Source organism: Hyperoodon ampullatus (genome assembly GCF_949752795.1).
Source record: "Hyperoodon ampullatus genome assembly, chromosome: 3".
Classification (NCBI taxonomy): domain Eukaryota; kingdom Metazoa; phylum Chordata; class Mammalia; order Artiodactyla; family Ziphiidae; genus Hyperoodon; species Hyperoodon ampullatus.
This window is the reverse complement of record NC_136916.1, coordinates 47474534-47495145: the sequence shown is the minus strand read 5'-3', so window position 1 is coordinate 47495145 and position 20612 is coordinate 47474534. Positions and strand designations below refer to the sequence as shown.

At 37.4% G+C, this 20612-nt stretch overlaps 1 protein-coding gene and 1 pseudogene across 2 annotated transcripts in view; one reads left to right on the top strand and one right to left on the bottom strand.

Moving 5' to 3' along the window:
* TCF12 (transcription factor 12) overlaps positions 1-20612 on the bottom strand; it is a gene marked incomplete at both ends in the record, with an annotated part of 385872 nt that overhangs the window by 352047 nt on the left and 13213 nt on the right. The window lies entirely within an intron of this gene.
* LOC307051020 (Krueppel-like factor 4) lies at positions 11060-12201 on the top strand (annotated as a pseudogene). Its single transcript has one exon. The product of its transcript is annotated as a Krueppel-like factor 4 (transcript).

The following is a 20612-nucleotide window of genomic DNA, read 5'->3' as shown; positions in this document are numbered from 1 at the left end:
TACAGAGAGGGGAAAAATCAACTGACTCCAACCACAACTGACACAGATGTAAGAACCAACCAACCAGGATATTAAATCAGTTACTATAACTATTCCATATGTTCAGAAAGCTTAGAGATGTGGAAGATATAAGAAGACACAAGTCGGGGACTTCCCCAGTGGCACGGTGGTTAAGAATCTGCTTGCCAATGCAGGGGACACAGGTTCAAGCCCTGATCTGGGACAATCCCACGTGCCGCGGAGCAACTAAGCGCATGTGCCACAACTACTGAGCCTGCGTGCCGCAACTACTGAAGCCCGTGCACCTACAACCTGTGCTCCACAACGAGAAGCCACCACAATGAGAAGCCCGCGCACCACAACAAAGAGTAGCCCCCACTCGCCACAACTAGAGAGAGCCCACACACAGCAACGAAGACCCAAAGCAGCCAAAAATAAATAAATTTTTAAAAGCTTAAAAAAAAAAGAAGACACAAATCAAGCTTCTGGAGATGAAAACTATAATGTATGAGATGAAAATTACACAGAACAGGATTGATGGAAGGTTAAACATGGCAGAAGAAAAGGTAGTAAACTTGAAGACATAGCAGAAAATCCAATATTAAACACAAAGAGAAAAGAGGATTTTTTTTTTTTAATGAAGTGAGCTGTGGCACGACTCCAAGAGTCCTTCTACCCATATAATTGGAGTTTCTGAAGGTGAGGGGGCACAGTAAACTATCTGAAGAAAGTTTCCAAAATTTGCCCCAATTTGATGAAAATTATAAACTCACAGATCAAAGAAGTTCAACAAATACCAAGCAAAAGAAACATGAAGACATGCATACACCAAGTCATATCATAATCAAATTGCTCAAAGCCAGTAATTTTTTCTAATCTTAAAAGCAAACAGAGAAAAAACATACATATTACATAGAGAGAAACAAAAATAAGAATGACATTAGATTCCACATTGGAAATTATAAAAACAAGAAGACACTGGAGCAAATCTTTAAAATACTGAAAGAAAAAGCTACCCATCTAGAATTCTATACCTAGCAAAAATACTTTCTTAAAGAACTACTCAAGAATTTTTGAGACATGCAAAAGCTGCAAGGAATTCACTACCAACAGATCTTCACTGTGAGAAATATTAAAGTTCTTCAAACACAAGGAAAATGATGTCAGATGGAAATGTGGATCTATACTAAGAAATAAAGAGCAATGGGAATGGTAACTTAATAAATGTATATGGGTTTTTCTTATTATTTAAATCTCTTTAAAAGATGATGGATTAAACAAAAATAACAAGGATCTGGTGTTGGATTTATTACATATGTAAAAGTAAAATGTATGGCAACAATAACACAAAAGCTGGGATGGGAGAAATGGATGTACACTATGGTAAGGTGCTTGAACTATACATGAAATGACACGGTATCCCTTAAGGTACATTAAGATAAGTTGAAAATGTATACTATAAATCCTAACACAACCACTAAATTAACAACAAAAAGTTTTTCCTAATAAGGTGACAAAGAATACAAAATAGAATCATAAAAATACTCAATTTATCCTAAAAAGAAGGCAGAAAAAGAAGAACAAAGAACATGTGAGATAAATATCAATAGAAAACAAACAGCAAGATGATGCATTTAACTCTAACCATATCAAACACCACATTAAAATTTCCAGTTTAAAACCAAATATTTCAGACTGGGTAAAAATGCAAAACTCAATGTACATGCTGCCTAAAATAAAGGCACTTTAAATAGAACAAAGTTAAAAACAAAAATAAGGAAAAAGTATACAATGCTAACACATCAAAAGAAACCTGAAGTATATTTATTAATATCATGTAAAGTAAATTTATGAGTAAAGAATATTAACAGGAATAAAGGAGGCCATTTCATAATGATAAAGCAGTCAACTCATCAAGAGGATATAAAAATCCTAAACATTAATGCATATAATAACAGAGCTTCAAAATATGTGTATACAAACTAATATAACTGCAAGGATAAATAAAAAACTCACAACTCTAGTCAGAGATTTCAATTCCCCTCTCTCAACAACTGGTAAATCAACCTAAAAGAAAATCAGAAAGGATATAAAAGACCTGAACAATACTGTAAGCCAAAATGATCTGATTTAGAAAACACTCCACCAACCAACAGCAGAAGAACATCTGCCAAGTCAAACCATATCCCAGGCCATAAAACAAGACTCAGTACATTTAAAAGGGCTCAGTGCATACAAAGTATGTTCTCTGACCATAATGGAATTAAATTAGAAATCAGCAACAGAAATATCCCTAAAATGATATTCTCCCCAAATATGTGTAACCTGAATAACAACCACTTCTAAATAATTCATGGGTCAAAGAAGAAATCAAAGAGATATCAGAAAGTATTTAACCTAAATGAAAATAACTACTCAACATATCAAAATTTGTGAAATGTTACTAAAGGAGTACTTGAGGAGAGGGGAGAATTTATAGCACTAACGACCTATATTAGAAAATCAGAAAAGTCTCAAATTAATGACTTCAAAATCTAAAACTTAAAAAGAAAAAATTACACCTGAAGTAAAGAGAAAGCAAATAATAAAATCACACCAGAAATCAAAGAAATGAGAAAATAAAATAAAATAAAGAAAGCCACCAAATCCAAAGCTGGTTCTTTGAGAAGATCCATAAAACTAATACACTTTTAGTCAGAGTGATCAAGGGAAAGAAGAAAGAAGAAACGAATTAGCAATATCAAGAATAAGAACAGTGACATTACTACAAATTCTACAGATATTAAAAGGATAATAAGCAAATATGAACTCTATTTCAACAACTTAAATGACATAACTTACATTCAACAACTTAAATGACATCAACAAATTCTTCATTCAACAACTTAAATGACATCAACAAATTCTTTGAGAAGTACAAACTACCAAAGTTTAAACAAGAAGAAATCAATCATCCAAGTAGATGAATTTTTAGTTAAAAATCTTCCAACAAAAACAATCTCCAGACTCAGATGGTTTCACTGGTAACAACAAATATTTAAGGGAGAGATAATATCAATTATACACAAACTCTTCTAGAAAATTTAAAAAGAGGGAATACTGCCCAGCTTATTCTATGAATCCAGCATTAACCTGGTGTCAAAATCAGACAAAAAAACATTAGGAGAAAAGAAAACTACCTATGTTTAACAAATTCCAACAACATATAAAAAGATTAGTTCTTCATGACCACATGGGGCTTATCTGCATAATGCAACTTGGTTTAACCATAAAAAAGCAATCACTGTAACTCCCCCATATAGTAACAAATTTTAAAAGAAAAGCCAAGTGATCATCTCTATAGATCCAAAAAAAGCATAAGGCAAACCCAACGTCCATTCCTGGAAAAATCTCTCAGAAGTTTTAACAGAAGGAAACTTCCTCAGTCTAATAAATAGCACTACATTAAAGCCTACAGCTAACATCACACTTAATGGTAAAAGACTACATATTTTTTTCCTCTAAGATCCAAAACAAATCAAGTTGTTCTGTTCTCACCACTTCCATTCAAAATTATACTAGTTGCAATAAAGTACAATCAGAAAAGAAAAAAAAATAATACTAAGGCATCCAGATTAGAAACCAAGAAGTAAAACAGCCTTCACTCACAGACTACATGACCACCAACAGAATATCTCTATAGAATGGAATCTACAAAAAAGTACTGGAATTAATAAGTTTTAAAAATCTGTGCAGGACATAATGTCAACACACAAAACTCAATTATATTTCTATATACTGGTAACTAACAATCAGAAATTGAATTTTAAAAACAATACCATAGGGGCTTCCCTGGTGGCACAGTGGTTAAGAATCCGCCTGCCAATGCAGGGGACACAGGTTCGAGCCCTGGTCCAGGAAGACCCCACATGCCGCGCAGCAACTAGGCCCGTGGACCACAACTACTGAGCCTGCACTCTAGAGCCCATAAGCCACAACTACTGAAGGCTGTGTGCCTACAGCCCGTGCTCCACAACAAGAGAATCCAGCGCAATGAGAAGCCCACGAACCAAAACGAAGAGTAGCCCTCGCTCACCGCAACTAGAGAAAGCCCGTGCATAGCAACAAAGACCCAATGCAGCCAAAAATAAATAAATAAAATAAATATTTTTAAGTCTTTAAAAAAAATAACAAAATAAAATAAAAACAATACTATATATAACAGCATCAAGAAGTATGAAGTACTTATAAATCTAATAATATATGTGAGGCTTATATAGAGATCACTATAAAATATTGCTCAGAGAAACTAAAATGATCTAAATAAACAAAATTATATTATCTTCCCATGGGGTCAGAAAACTTGATATTGTCAAGATGTCATTTCTCCCTAAATTTATCTGTGGATTTAAAGCAATCCCAGTCAAAATCCCAGAAGGCTTTTCTTCTGTAGCAATTGACAAAACAGTACTAAAATGTATATGAAAATGCAGAGGACCTAAAATAACCAAACACTATAAAAGAACAAATTTAGAACAGTAACACTACCTGATTTCAAGACATATTACAAAGCTGCAGTAATCAAACAAGTGTGGTATTGCATAAAAACAGCCAAAGATCAATAGAAACACTATAAAGCACAGAAAAAAGACACATAAATATATGGAAAAATTTTTATAAACATGTAAATGAATTCATTTGAGAATGAATAATCTTTTCAACAAATGGTGCTTTAACAGTTGAAAATCACATACAAAGAAATGAACTTCAAATCCATACCTCATACCATATTAAATAACAAACTCAAAATGGATCACAGACCTATATGTAAAACTAAATTTTAAAAGTTGCAGAAGTAAATACAAGGGAAAACTTTTGTGACCATTGGTTAAGATTTCTTAGATAACAACACCAGAAGGACAATCTGTAAAACAGTAACTTGATAAACTGAATCTCATCAAAAATAAAAACTATTAGTCTTTAAAACATACTCAAGAGAATGAAAAAAAACCACCCAGAAAGTGGGTGAAAATATCCATAAATCACATCTCATAAAGGACTTGCACCCAGATTATTTAAAGCAATCTCAAAACTCAGTAATAAGAAAATAATCTTATTTAAAAATAGACTTAGCTGTGAAGATCCTTCACCAAACATGATAAAAGATGGCAAGTAAGCACATGAAAAGATGCTAAATGTCATTAGTAATTAGGAAAATATGTATTAAAACCACAATGAGAAGGACTTCCCTGGTGGTACACTGGTTAAGAATCCACCTGCCAATGCTGGGTACACGGGTTTAAGCCCTGGTCCAGGAAGATCCCACAGGCCGTGGAGCAACTAAGCCCGAGTGCCACAACTACTGAGCCTGCATGCCACAACTACTGAAGCTCACACGCCTAAGCCCATGCTCCGCAACGAGAGGCCACCGCAATGAGAAGCTCGTGCGCCACAACAAAAAGTAGTTCCCGCTCGCCGCGACTAAAGCCTGCGCAGAGCAACAAAGACCCAACGCAGCCAAAAATAAATAGATTTATTAAAAAAAAAAAAAAAACCCACAAGATACCACCACACACCTATTAGAATGGCTAAATTTTAAAACAATGACCATACCAAGTGTATCCATACAAGGATGTAGAGGGACTGAAACTCACATACTCCAAGTAGGAATGTAAAATTAGATAACTACTGTGGAAAAAGTGTTTGGCAGTTTCTTAAGCTTATAGATATCTACCATATAAATATCCACACAAATACTTGTTTAAGAATGGTCATAAGAGCTTTTTTGTAATAATCAAAAATTGGACATAACCCAAGTACCCATCAACAGGACAAGGGACAGACAAATTGTGGTATAGGAATTACCATTAAGCAATAAAAAAGAATAAACTATTGATACATGGATAAATCTCAAAATAATTATGCTGAGTGAAAGAAGCCAGACAAAAAGGACATTCTGTGTGGTTTTATTTATTTAAAAACTCTAGAAAATGAAAACTAATCTAGGCAGAAAAGATACACAAATGGGCATGAGAAAACTTTAGAAAGGGATATACACGTTCATTACCTTGACTGTGGTGATAGTTTCCTATTAAACTTTATACTTTAAATATGCGCTATTTATTGTAACTAGCTGCTAGATATTTAGTCACATGTTGCCAGTGGCTACTGTAAAGTACATCTAAAGCTTCTCCCTTACCCAGTCTTCCCACTCACCATGCCTTCACCTAGTACACCAGCAAAAGACGCACCAACTCTCTGGACAGAAGTAGCTGTTTTAACCTCTACTTCGTGACACTTTAATCATTTCTATTAAAGCACTTTCCAGATTGTACTATTATTTACCTGTTCACATGACTGTCTTCCCCAACAAATTACAAGCTCTTCCAGGAGGAGGACCATACCCATGTCACCTTTATAATCCCAGATACCAAGCACAGAGCCTGACACAAAATGTATGCTGAATAAATGTTGGTTAAATAAAGCATACAACTCATATCTTTTATGAATGTTTTTCATAAGTCTTCTTACATTGTTTTCTATACAAAGAAACACCACAACAATTGATGCGTGTATGTGATAAGGAAATTGTCAAATCATCCTCGCCTAAAAGAAATGTTTTTAATTCATACTTGACTGAGTTTCAAGGCAACTTTTTTTTCTTGCAGATCTAGTTTTACATCTATAATTTTTCATCCAATAAAATGACTGAATTCCTGTATGTAACAGACAATGCTCTATGTACTCAGAATAAATTATAGGATAAAACAAAGTAAAACAAAAGAACTTTACATTCTGGTTTAATAATTAGAAGAGTGAGATTATGATGCTTTTTGGCAGATACCTTTCAAAAATTGAGATAACAAAACTGCGTATTAATAAGTATTCATAATAATACTAACATATGTAGAAATATACAAATTATGTTTAATTAGGGTACGGTATAATGCAACAGTCAATGAAATAAATAGCCCAGAACACCTAAAAACACAGATATCTAAAATAATTGAATAGAATGAATAAAGATAAAAATCAAGGATTTCAACTACATTTTTAAACGTTAACAACTGCTTTGCCTTTTCAGAATGCTGTGAAAATGACCTTTTCTGGAAGTCACGAAATCAGGAAATTTTCTCTCACACATTGTCACCAACAAAATCTGGCTGGAATCAAGAGAACTCAGGCAGAGAAAATGAGCTCACTTAGAAGTAATCTGTATTTGGGCCTTGTTGTCCATTTCTTATAGATGATGATTTCACTGGGGAAAAAGTGGGACTTTTCGTCCTACTTTCCATGTCCTGACCATGGAAAAGTGTAAGCATTCTTTTTCCTCTAATAATATAGAAGGATGAGTGCAAGAGGAAAATGTAGGAAGGTAAAATGAGGTGGTAATGCTTGTGATAATGGAACATGTTAATATTCTATAAAGGCCTCAAAAACTGCTGTTACTTCTGCACTTTTGGCTATGACCTCTGAGCTGACTCCATCATAAACTTCAGTCTTCATCTTCATTCTGAGGTGACTGCATCATTGAAAACAATGTTTTATCTTCTCAACTTACAATAAGTGTTTACTACTCCACTGGTATTCACTCCAGTTTGTCTTAACAGTCTCTTCTGAAGTAAGGGGATTTTTTTAAAGGTCTGTCTACATAGATTACCCTGAGACTAAGAAACTCTCATATACTAGACTAAATTCTTCAAAGAGAGGGAAAAAATTCTTCTTTGTATATGAATTCTGATATTTTGGAGTTACAGTAACGTTTTCAGGTCACTTATGACACGAGGGCATCATGTAGGCTTTTCTGTAGAGATCCAGAGGATTGACTTTGTTTTGTTGTTGTTGTTATTGTTGTTGAAGGTGAAGCATCTGACACTACTGTGAACGATATATTTTTTAAAGTTTTATTTATTTATTTTATTTATTTTTGGCTACGTCGGGTCTTAGTTGCAGCATCCGGGATCTTTGCTGAGGCATGCAGCATCTTTCGCTGGGGGGCGTGGCCTTCATCCTGGTGCGCAGGCTTCTCTCTAGTTGTGGCATGCAGGTTTTCTCTTCTCTAGTTGTGGTGCACAGGTTCCAGGGGGCACGGGCTCTGTAGTTATGGCACGTGGGTTTCAGAGTGAGCGGGCTCTGTAGTTTGCAGCATGTGGGCTCTCTAGTTGATGCACACAAGCTCAGTAGTTGTGACACATGGGCTTATTAGTTGCCCCGCGGGGCATGTGGGATCTTAGTTCCCTGACGAGGGATTGAACCCAACATCCCCTGCATTGCAAGGCGGATTCTTTACCACTGGACCATCAGGGAAGCCCCGGAGGGCAGACTTCAGCAATACACAACACTTCAAACTATATACTGCTTTGTCATTTAGAAAGCATTTTCACATGCACATTTAAGCCTCACAAAATCCTTGTGAATAGGCTTATTCACCTCCATAGTGATAAATAAATCATATAAAATAAAAACCTTGACATCACCTCCAATGGCTTACTTCACCTCACACTACAAACTCAATTAAGAAGAGGTGCCATCTCAATGACTAAACAGTGAATATTTTAAAAATTAATTTTCTACTCTTGGATGTCCCCAAATTGGCATGGATTTGGAGCAGTTTCCTTCTCTGATTTTCTTTTATTACTTTTCTTTTTAAGAACAAATAAAGTACTGAAAATTAAAAAAAAAAAAAGAGGAGGTCCCATCAATTCCACATCTACATGTTCTCACTCGTATCCTCACTAAGCGCTGCTACATGCAAAGCTGTCTTTAAGCTGTGCACCACACACCTTCAGGGGCATCACTCACAATGCAGTGTAACACCTGACCAGACGTACACAGCTGTCCTGACTTCATGAACACTGCTCTCATTCAAGAACCCTGCCTCCACTCTCTCTGTTACACATTTTCTACTAGCCACATTTACCTTCCTAAGAAGAAAAGGGGACTTCTGATTTCAACCATGACATAGTAACTGTGACTGAATTTAACCTGTCACTGCAAACAACCAGAAAATTGGAAAATATATGCTAAATGTCTGCTTCCAGATACTGGAAAACAAACCATGTAAGACTACAATCCCTGAGAAAAGGAAAACAAACTACATGAATTCTACCATTATCCTGGTTTCCTGCCTAAAGTCAATTTGCAGATCATTGTGCAGGGAGGGGATCTCAAGCAGAGTAGAGTGGTATCACTGAGTTGAAGGGATAAAGATTAGAGTTCGAGGAGGCAAAGGCAGCTGGAATTTGTGGGGCAGAGATCCAGATGAAGAACCTATACAGAAAAAGAGCTCCAGAAATCTTCATGGGGTCCCCTTGAGTATGCTACTAACAGGAAATCACACAATATGGTAAAACTGCGCAAAGGAAGGCAAAAATGAGCAAGGAATTTTAAGTTCAACAACGCCCAGAGCTCAAATGGAAATGGGAGATGTCTTAAAAGTTGGAAGCAGTGAGAGTGGAACATAAACATTGAAAACTCAAGGAATTCAATAAATATCTCAGAAGGGTTATGACTTAGTAACAAGGAAAACTATTCTTGGCATAAAAATTACACTATACCCACTCTAACAAAGCTTAAAAGCGACACTTGAAGGAACTGAGTTCACCTCTAGTAACTCAATCTCCTGACATAACGAAGTCCTGTATTATTTAAAAGAAGACAACAGGGACTTCTTTGGTGGTGCAGTAGTTGGGAATCTGCCTGCCAATGCATGGGACATGGGTTCGACCCCTGGTCCAGGAAGACCCCACATGCCACGGAGCAACTAAGTCTGTGGGCCACAATTACTGAGCCTGCACTCTAGAGCCCACGCACCACAACTACTGAGCCCACATGCCGCAACTACTGAAGTCCATGCGCCTAGAGCCTGTGCTCCACAACAAGTGAAATCACTGCAATGAGAAGCCTGCATGCCTCAACAAAGAGTAGCCTCTGCCTGCCACAACTAGAGGAAGCCCACAGGCAGCAACGAAGACTAAATAAATAAATAAATAAATAAATATAAATATAAATAAATAAAGGCAACAAAATCCACTCAACGGTGTAAGATTCAAAATGTTGAGAATTTAATCAAAATTTACATGTGCAGACTCAAAAAAAAGTGACCCATAACCAGAAGAAAAATCTGTCAATACAAATAAGCCTAGAATATAAAGATATTAGCAAAGACTTGAAAACAGCTATTACAAATTATTCACTGATTTAAAGAAAACCAGGAACATTGTGAAGAAAGAGATGCAAGACCAAAAAAAAAAAAAAGGATTTCTAGAAATAAAATACAGTATCTGAAATGAAAAATTTACTGGATAGGATGAATAGATTAGACACTGCAAAAGAAAAGATCCTTAGCTTGACGACACAATAACAGAAACTATTAAAATTGAACTGTAAAGAGAAAGAAGGCTGAAAAACAATAATAGAACCTCTATAACCTGTGGAATAACATCAAGAGAACCAACATAATTGTAATTGGAGTCTGTGAGGGAAAAACATTTGAAGATGCAATGACTAAAGTGTTTCAACTGTAAACATATATATCAAACAAACACAAACATACATACACTCATAGAAATCTTAAAACCAAATTACTGAAAACAGGAACTTTTAAAAGCAGCCAAAGGGAAAAAACTATTACGTAGAAAAGAACAAAGAATTATTGCAGACTTATGAAAGACAATGAAAGCCAAAAAAAAAAAAAAAAACCACACACAATAGAGAGACATGTTTAAATTGTCAAAAGAAAAAAGTCAACATAATTCTATATCCAGCAAAAGTACCCTTCCAAAATAAAGGCAAAATAAAAACTTTTTAGGGCAGCAAAAATAAAGAGAATTCACTGTCTGCATTCTATACTATAAGAAATTTTTAAAATGCTTCAGGCAGAAGAAAAATGAGACAAAACAGAAAACCCGATATACACAAAGGAATGAAGAATGATGTAAATGGAAAATATATGGATAAACACAAACTCTCTCATAAGACTAATTAAGAAAAAAGAGAGGGCTCCCCTGGTGGCGCACTGCTTGAGAGTCCGCCTGCCGATGCAGGGGATACGGGTTCGTGCCCGGGTCCGGGAGGATCCCACATGCCGCGGAGCGGCTGGGCCCGTGAGCCATGGCCGCTGAGCCTGTGCGTCCGGAGCCTGTGCTCCGCAATGGGAGAGGCCACAACAGTGAGAGGCCCGCACACCGCAAAAAAAAAAAAAAAGAAAGAAAGAAAAAAGAGAAAAGACACAATTACCAATATCGAGAGGGAAAGGTGAAACATGGTGGCCTCCTCTATGGCCGGGAGTCTGCACCCCCTCCAACAGCTCCCTTCAACCTGGTGGACATCAATGACGTGAGCCCCTCCGGCGGCTTCGTGACCTAGCTTCTGTGGTCCGAACTGGACCCAGGGTACATTCCGCTGCAGCAGCCGCAGCCGCCAGGTGGTGGGCTGATGGGCAAGTTTGTGTTGAAGGCGTCGCTGACTGTCCCTGGCAGCGTGTACGACAGCCCTTCGGTCATGAGTGTTAGCAAAGGCAGCCTGGACGGCAGCCACCCAGTGGTGGTGGCGCCCTACAGCAGCAGGCTGGTGCACATGTGTCCCAAGATCAAGCAGGAGGCTGTCTCCTTGTGCACCGTCAGTCGGCCCCTTGATGCCCACTTGGGCACTGGACCCCCTCTCAGCAATGGCCACCGGCTGCCTGCGCATGACTTTCCCCTGGGGCAGCAGCTCCCCAGCAGGACCACCCCGACCCTGGGTGCCGAGGAACTACTGAGCAGCAGGGACTGCCATCCTGCCCTGCCGCTCCCCCCAGGCTTCCATCCCCACCCCGGGCCCAACTACCCTCCCTTCCTGCCCAAAGAGATGCAGCTGCAGGTCCCACTACTCCATTACCAAGAGCTCATGCCACCCAGTTCCTGCAGGCCAGAGGAGCCCCAGCCAAAGAGGGGGAGAAGGTCGTGGCCCCAGAAAAGGACGGCCACTCACACCTGTGATTACGCAGGCTGCGGCAAAACCTACCCAAAGAGTTCTCATCTCAAGGCACACCTGTGAACCCACACAGGTGAGAAACCTTACTGCTGTGACTGGGACAGCTGTGGGTGGAAATCTGCCCACTCAGATGAACTGACCGGGCACTACCGCCAACACACAGGGCACCACCCCTTCCAGTGCCAGAAGTGCGACTGGGCATTTTCGAGGTCGCACCACCTCGCCTAACACATGAAGATGCACTTTTAAATCCCAAAACAGTGGATATGACCCACACTGCCAGGCAAGAATTCAGTGTTTTTTGCCTTTCACACTGTCTTCCCGGTGAGGGGAGGAACCCAGCTTGAAAGCACTACAACCATGGTCAAGTTCCCAACAAGTCAACTTGTGAATGGATAATCTGGAGACATGAGGAAACCAAACAACAAAGAACAGATGGGGTCTATGACTGGATCTTCTATCATTCTAATTCTAAATCCAACTTGAATATATATTCCTGGACTTAGAAAACGCCAGGGGGGTGACTGGATGTTGTGGATATCAGGGTATAAATTAGATCCCTGAGTTGAAGGGAGGGAAGACCAGAATCCCATGAATTGTTTCGATGCAATATAAGCATAAAGATCACCTTGTATTCTCTTTGCCTTCTAAAAGCCATTACTACAATCTTAGAAGAAGAGGAAGAAATTCAGGTACAGAAAATGTGTTTTAATAGCCTAAACAATGGTGCTTGGTGAGTCTTGGTTCTAAAGGTACCAAATGAGGCCAAAGTTCTCAAACTGCTGCATACTTTGACAAGGAAAATCTATTTTTGTCTTCCAGTCTACATTTATGACCTAAGTCAGGTAAATACACCTGGTTTACTTTAACGTTTTATGCACACAGTCTGTCATGCACTGTGGTTTCAGATGTGATGGTTTATTCCGAAGTACGCCTTAAGCAGAACAAATGTTTTTTTCTATATAGTTCCTTGCCTTAATAAATATGTAATATAAATTTAAGCAAACTTCTATTTTGTATATCTGTAAACTACAAAGTAAAAAAATGAACATTTTGTGGAATTTGTATTTTGTATACTCAAGGTAAGAATTAAGTTTTAAATAAACCTATAATATTCTATCTGAAAAAAATGAAGTGTTAGACCAATAAATTCAATAACAAATGAAATGGACAAATTCCTTGAAAGACACACATTACAAAAATTGATTCAAGAAGAAACAGAAAACCTGAATGGCCTTAAATCAACTAAAGAAATTAATTACAATTTAAAACCTTCTTATATAGAAAACACTAGGCCTAGAAGGTCTCACTGGTGAATTGTTATATATCTAAGGAAGACAACACCACTTCTACACACTCTCAGAAAATAGAAGAGGAGCAAGGGAACACTTCCTAATTCATTAGATGAGCCCAGCGTGACTCTGATGACAAAACAAAAGACACATACCCCCCCCAAAAAAAAGAATCTACAGCTCAATATCCATCATGAATACAGATATAAAAATCCTTAAAATATTAACAAATTAAATTCAGTAATATGAAAATGATACATTATGACTAGGTAGAATTTATTCCAGAAACACAAACTTGATTTAGCATTCAAAAATCAATTAGTGTTATTTATTACATGAACAGAACAAAGGAGGAAATCCATCTGATGATCTCAATGGATTCAAAGAAAGCATTTAATAAAACTTCAACGCATTCATGATTTAAAAAAAAAATCACTCAGCAAACTGGTATTAGAAGGGTATTTCCTCAGGATCCAGGAATGGGCATTTGTTAAAAGCTCCCCAGGTGATGCTAATACATTGTTGGGTTCAGAATCAAGGAAGAGCCAATCCCTCCACCAAACACATTTTAACAAGGATGACTTCACCAAATTTTGATATTAAATAACTGTGGTATTTGATAACAGGATATTACACAACTGTCCATGAGACTAGTTTTTCTTTAAATAATCTGAATAACTAGCTAGTGCTGCATAACTGTATGGATCACCTTTGAAATCTGATTCCACCACTTAGTAGCTGTTACTCAACCACCTAAGCCTGTTTCCTCATCTGCAAAAAAGGGAGTAAAACTAAATCTGCCTCAAAGAGTTATTATAAAGATTATGTTAAATAATTCATGTAAAAGCATGCCCTGTGCACAAGGCCTACACATAAAGAACTAATATCTTATTGAATGTTTCTATTACAATAAAACTAATTTAAGTGCTTGTTTTCTAAAGGGTTTTTAGCTTCATTAAGTCATATGTATTGTACAATTATGTCACTTTCTATAACAGGTCAAATCATTATACATATTTTAGGAAATCAAAATATCCTAGTAAAATAAATACGGGCTCAAGAATGCCCTTTGTATAGTGATCCCCTACTCACCCTCTCTTGTTAAGCGAAAAGGGTAAACTGCAGAACTGCTGTTCCCTATTGTGTAAAAAACAAGAGCTATGTATCGCTTGCATATGCATGAAAAAATAGAGAAGAAACTGAACAGAGTAAATCTCTGCCAAGGGAGTGGAAATGGGGAACAGGAAGTAATGACGAGAAGAACTTTTGTTTTTCACCATATAGCTTTCTATGCTATTCAGATTTTTTTTAGCTTTGGCTTGTATTTTTATAATTTTTCAAAAATAGTTAATAGAAGAAAACATTTTCAGCATTTACATATAGGCTTTCAAAATTAATTTAAAATTTAACACTCTCCTCTCCAGTGTCACCAAGGTTAGTGAAAACCACAACAAATAGATAAAAATACACTTCCTCTGGAAACAACACTTCCATATCAGAACAGACCACTTCATTCAAAAGCCAACAAGCCTTTAAAAGAAGAAGAAACTGGAGGGGAGTATAAAATTAACCGCTTCGTTTTACAATCTCTGAAGACCCACTTTGGATTTTGCCTGAACCCTTTTACACCGTTTATTTACATCTAAACCAGCTGAGCCATACCAAAATATTCCTATGCTATTGGTCCAATATCACAGCAACTTGTTCATCTTACATCGGAACACTAAACAAATGCTTTCCTAGAGCTTCCCAAGATGATTTTTATACCGAAATACACTGCTTATGATACATTCTTCTAAACAAAGATAACAGTTGAAAACTCCAAGCTAGTATAGGAATATTGGAAACCAAAAAAAATATTTTCCTACCGCAACCCAGTCTGAGGATTATTTGCAATACAAAAAGTTCTAAAAATTAGGTACTCTTTAAACATCAATGAGATAGTCAATCAAAACAGTTAGATTATTATTAAATGTTAACAAAAGCTCCTTTTTTTCTGAACTTTCTTGCTATTCAGTGAACATCTTCACCAAAAAGTGTCATTTATATTTTTGAAATGTGTTTACAAACACAGCTTTGTTTCACAAAATTCAAAAATACAAAGCCTCCATTCAAATCATAAAAATACCAATTACCTCATCTTTGACTCACTGAATAAACGCAAACCTGCTCCTTTCACATGGATCAAACGGGCACTTTCAGAGAGCTAAAAAATCAATCTTAGGCGGTAAAGGTGGCATCTCAGAAATCTGCAGGTTTCCAAGCAATGAAAGTTTCTGTTTGAAATCAACACTCTGTTAAACTACACAAGGCAATATATTCTATACATTTCCGAGGTAAGCTATATAAGAACTGAGAATCTAGCAGCCACTATCTCAGATAAAGTGGTCTTAAGTCGGTGAGAAGCTTACAATGGACAATGTTTGTTCTGAGGTAGATTACTGAGATGAGAATTTTTATCATCTTTATCACAAAGGTCACATCTCCAAATTGATATACCCCTAGATCTCTCCTAACAAAACTCCTTAACTTTCAAGTAATGTTTCCCTCAGAACAAAATTTTTCCAAATTCCACATACAAGGGTCAACTCAATTCCTGGCTTAAGAAAAAGAAAAGATAAAAAATACAATTTCCAAAGACTTCATGTTGAGATTTGCAACCCAATTTCAACATACAAAGACAACGTATTTTCTACAGTCAACAAAAGCAGCTTTTGGCCCAAAAATCTGAGGATGACTTTAGAAGCATTCAATAAAAGATGATGGTTCACCCTTCCACCAGAAATTAAGCAGGTGAATAGACTCAGTTCCATTAAATAAGATTATCTTTTTCTGCTCTTATAGATGTTTCCCCACATCTATTATAATGCTAGACCATATAACCTCTCTTCTTCTGTGGTTCAACCCAACTGGCAAAAACCTAGGTTACTGTAGGAAAAGTATCACTTCCAAGGTTTTGGTCATCTAGTGGTTTCCAAACTGTGGTAAAATGGTTCCTACGGCCCTCATACAACAGAGCTCCTCTACCCAATCAAGGCCAGTATCAGACAAGTCATCCTCCCCACAATATGACGTTACTAAAGAACAAAAATGGCACACACCCTGTGAAAAGAAAACACTATGGAAGAGTTTGCTCTTCAGAGCTAGGGCTAGCTGTGGTTCAGGAGAGGCAGCTGTATTCACATACAACCTCAGTGGCTTTACCACTTGGCCACTTCCTGCTCATCCTTGATGTTTAAATGTGGGGTCTTGGATGCGCTAAGATCTTTTCAGAAGAAGTACGAGAACAGGTGGAATATGCTAATAAATGAACACCACAGGTCTCCAGACAGCGAATACACACAAGTTCAGTGCTTCCTGAAAACTTCACCATGCAGCTGATATTAGGAAATAAAAATGCAATTTAGGATATTTAATCTAAGAAGTTTAATTTAGGGAATTTAATCTCTCTTTCCAGCAATCTATCACACATCCCCAAACCTAAATATAGTCATTCACCAGGTGTTTGACCTTAAAGTAGGGTACTTTGCAGAAATACAAGTGTAAAACACTATCTTTGCTTTCAGAAAACATACAATCTAAGATATATATATAAATATATATATATATTTTTTTTAAATAAGAGTATTCTAAAACACAAATCCTTTGTTCAATATTCAGAAGAAGCAGGCTTCAGTCTTCTTTTAAACTTTACAGCGTTAATCCATTAGCTGTCCAGCTACAATAACTGTCTGGACTCAAAATCTGCTGGCCATAACTGCCTTATTGGCTTTAGCTTTGCCTTCAGGAGCCAACAAGAACAAGTACTTTCCTTTACCCGAGAGTCCTTTAAATATCTGGAAGCCATATTTTTACAAAATTATGACCTGAAATGGCTGGAAAAGATTTCATAAAGGAAAGGTGGCTCAAATGGCACAAAAATGGCAAGTAAATATTCCAGTTTGTAAGAAAAGAATAACTAGAGGCAGGAGGTCAGGTAAAGAACAGTGCGACTGAACCATACAATTCAGACTGGGGAGTAGTGAGTATAAAACTGGCTAAAGTAAGTTCCTATCAGATTATTAAAGAGCTTAAATGCCAAGGTGGGACTTCTGTTTGTTTTGATAGCCAATAGGGAACACATGTAGACTCTGAGACAAACCACAGGAGAAAGATGTTTTAAAGATATGAGGATTGTGTTTTGGACTACACATTTGGGTCTCCCCAAAATTCATCTACTGAAGCCAATATTTGGAGATGAGGCCTTTGATAGGTAATTAGGGTTAAATGAGGTCGTGAGGCTGGGGCCCCTGTGATGGCATTAGTGCCCTTAAAAGAAAGGACACCAGAGAGTTCTCTCTCCCTTATCCCCTCTCACTCACACACTGAGGAAAAGCTATGTGAGAACACAGCAAAAAGGCAGCCCGTAAGCCAGGAAGAGTTGACATCAGAACCTGAAAATGCTGGTACCCTGACCTTAGACTTCCAGCCTCCAGAACTGTTGGAAAATAAATTGCTGTTGTTTAAGCCACCCAGTCTGTGGTACTATGTTATGGCAGCCAGTGCAGACTAAGACAGATTGGAAAAGAGAGCAAATGGCACCAAGGAGGCCAAGTAAGAAGACTACTACAATATCCACTGGTGAAGCAACAGATTACAGCAGTAGCAGCAAGAATGCAGGAGCCATCAATTACCTATGAAAGAAAAACAAGCTACTTCACCTGGCCCCAGGGTTCTTAGAAATTATATTCAGGAACCCTAGCTATCCACTTCCAAGGTCCTTAGTTTTTCTGTTTCACCTACCATCTACTCTCATGTCACTGCAATTTAATAACGATCTTTCAAGAGGAGATTAGGAATTATTACAATCAGAAGGTCCCAGAACTTTGACTTTTTGTCAAGTGACTGTCAAATCATCCTATAATCCTAAATCCAGTCACTGTCTTATCCTAAAGAACAACCAGCAAATACCTCCAGTGGAGCCTACTAGTCCACAGGCCTCCATCAAAACCACCCCAATAGCAGTACTGGCTCTGGGTTCCATGAAGTTTGAATTTGCTGATTTCCTTCTTTAAAACAAAGTGAAAAGTTCTAAACAATACAATCTCATAAATACATACATACACGGAGTCAGTAAAAACCTCAATATTTCCCAATAAAAGGTGACCTAGGTGTTTTATATACCCAGACAAGCACACTAATTGGAAAGGGGCAGCACTGGGACCTGGGAAAGCCCTCATCTTCCCTAATCACAAAGAACCTGGAAACAGAAGCACCAGCACACAGCCCCAGCCCTGATACCTTGTCATTTACGGATAAGACTAAGTCAACCCTTCCTGCTTCCAGAAGAGGCATACAGCAGATGAGAGTTCCACTTGCATTTCCCAACCTCATCCTTGCACCCTCTCATTCTCACTCAGGAGTATACCAAGGCCACCACACCCAGTACTTTAAAATCTTCAGAAGGTTAACTCTTACTGACGCTAAAGTTTTGTTCAGATTACTGCTCATCAAACAAAGCAAAAACTTTCCTGAGAACTATTCAACTGTCACCCTACTTAAGCCTGTGGTTAACCTTGTTACTACAACAGATCCTCAACAAGAATTTAAAGCTAAGCTGAGGGGACTTCCCTGGTGGTCCAGTGGTTAAGAATCCACCTTCCAATTCAGGGAACTCGGGTTCGATCCCTGGTCAGGGAACTAATATCCCACATGCCGCGGGGCAACTAAGCCTGCGCACCGCAACTACTAAGCCTGCGCTCTAGAGCCTGTGTGCCACAACTAGAGAGAAGTCTGTGAGCCACACGAAGAGCCCACCCACCACAACGAAAGATCCCCCATGCCGCCACTAAGACCCGATGCAGCCAAATAAATAAATATTTTTAAAATAAAAATAAATAAAAAATAAAACTAAGCTGAGAATATAGGACTCAAAGGTACTAATTTGGGGGCTCTATGGTTTGAGATATAATTAACAGAGTTTACTTTATTGCTTTAACTTCCCTCATCTAACCAAAAAGAGAAAGAACTCATCTGAGATTTTGAGGGTTACCAACTATAAGGGGTTCCTTAAGCTATCGCCCCTCTCAATCACCTGATTTAATCTTCAATAACTGACTGTTAGAAATGTATGAGTTTTGCATGAATAGTCACTCGTTCCACAACTTGTGAACTTGGAATCCCTTCAAGAGTTGCTATGCCACCTAACATAAGACAACTAATATTCGTACAGAATCACAAACTTCCACATTTTAGAAATAATTTCCTTAAAAATTATTTAATTTCATGACTATCACAACCCCTTAGGCAGTATTTTTATTCTCCTCATTTTAGACATGAGATAGACTCAGAGAAGTTAATATACTGCCGTAGGATCACAAATCTGGTAAATGATAAAGCCAACAATGAACCAAAACTTTGTGACTCCAAACCCCTCCTCTTTCCAGCATACCACAATGTGTCTCTCTCTGTTCTCCACCACCTTAAAGTAAACAAACCATTCTACACAGACCAATAAAAAAACAACAGCGCATTAGTGTGTTCTCTCAAATGCCTACTGATGCTCTTCAACAAAATGAAAGCCCAGTCTACTTCAAATAAATAATAATACAAAATGGACTAATCAACACCCTCTCAAATAAATCTTTTCATTTTACTGCACTGAAAAGTCTGTTGCCAAAATTAAATTTTAACAACTTCCATTAAAACCTCTGCTGTATGTTTAATAACACTTTTAAACTACCCTTGGAGTAACTATTTTCCATCTGCTTTTACTTGCCTTTATAACTAAACAAACACTAAATCTTTGAAAAGGGGGAAGTGAAAATAATGAATTTTCCACACTATGAAACAACCATTCTTTTCTATGGCCTCAACTAAATAATAGCTGTGAATATTCCAATATCTTACAACTATCAAATTTCATCTTCCTCCCAAGGCACAAAGTCTGATGACAGCTAAACAATAAAAGAAGACCACACACAAAAAGAATTATACTCTCCTAAAGACATTTCGGACTGTAGTTGTCTATACCTAATATCTTGTAATACCAACAAGAAAAGTTTTATTTTATGGAGGCTTTTGATTATTGTTTTCTTTTTAACAATAAATAAATCTTGAAGCACCTTCTTTTGGAGATTATCAGCATGGCACCATTTAAGCCTCCAGTTACAACAAAAAATTTTAAAGATTTCTGGAGATACTAAATTCCTCCTCATGACAAACCGTACTCTGGTGTAGATTGGTATCAGTGCAGGTGCAACTATGGCTGATCAGTTGCTACTTCTGAGGGGTAATAAGAAACCACAGGCAAATGTGTATCACTGTTGATTTCTCTATTTCCTCTGTAAAATGAACAATTACCAACTTATGGTAATTATGAACTAAATA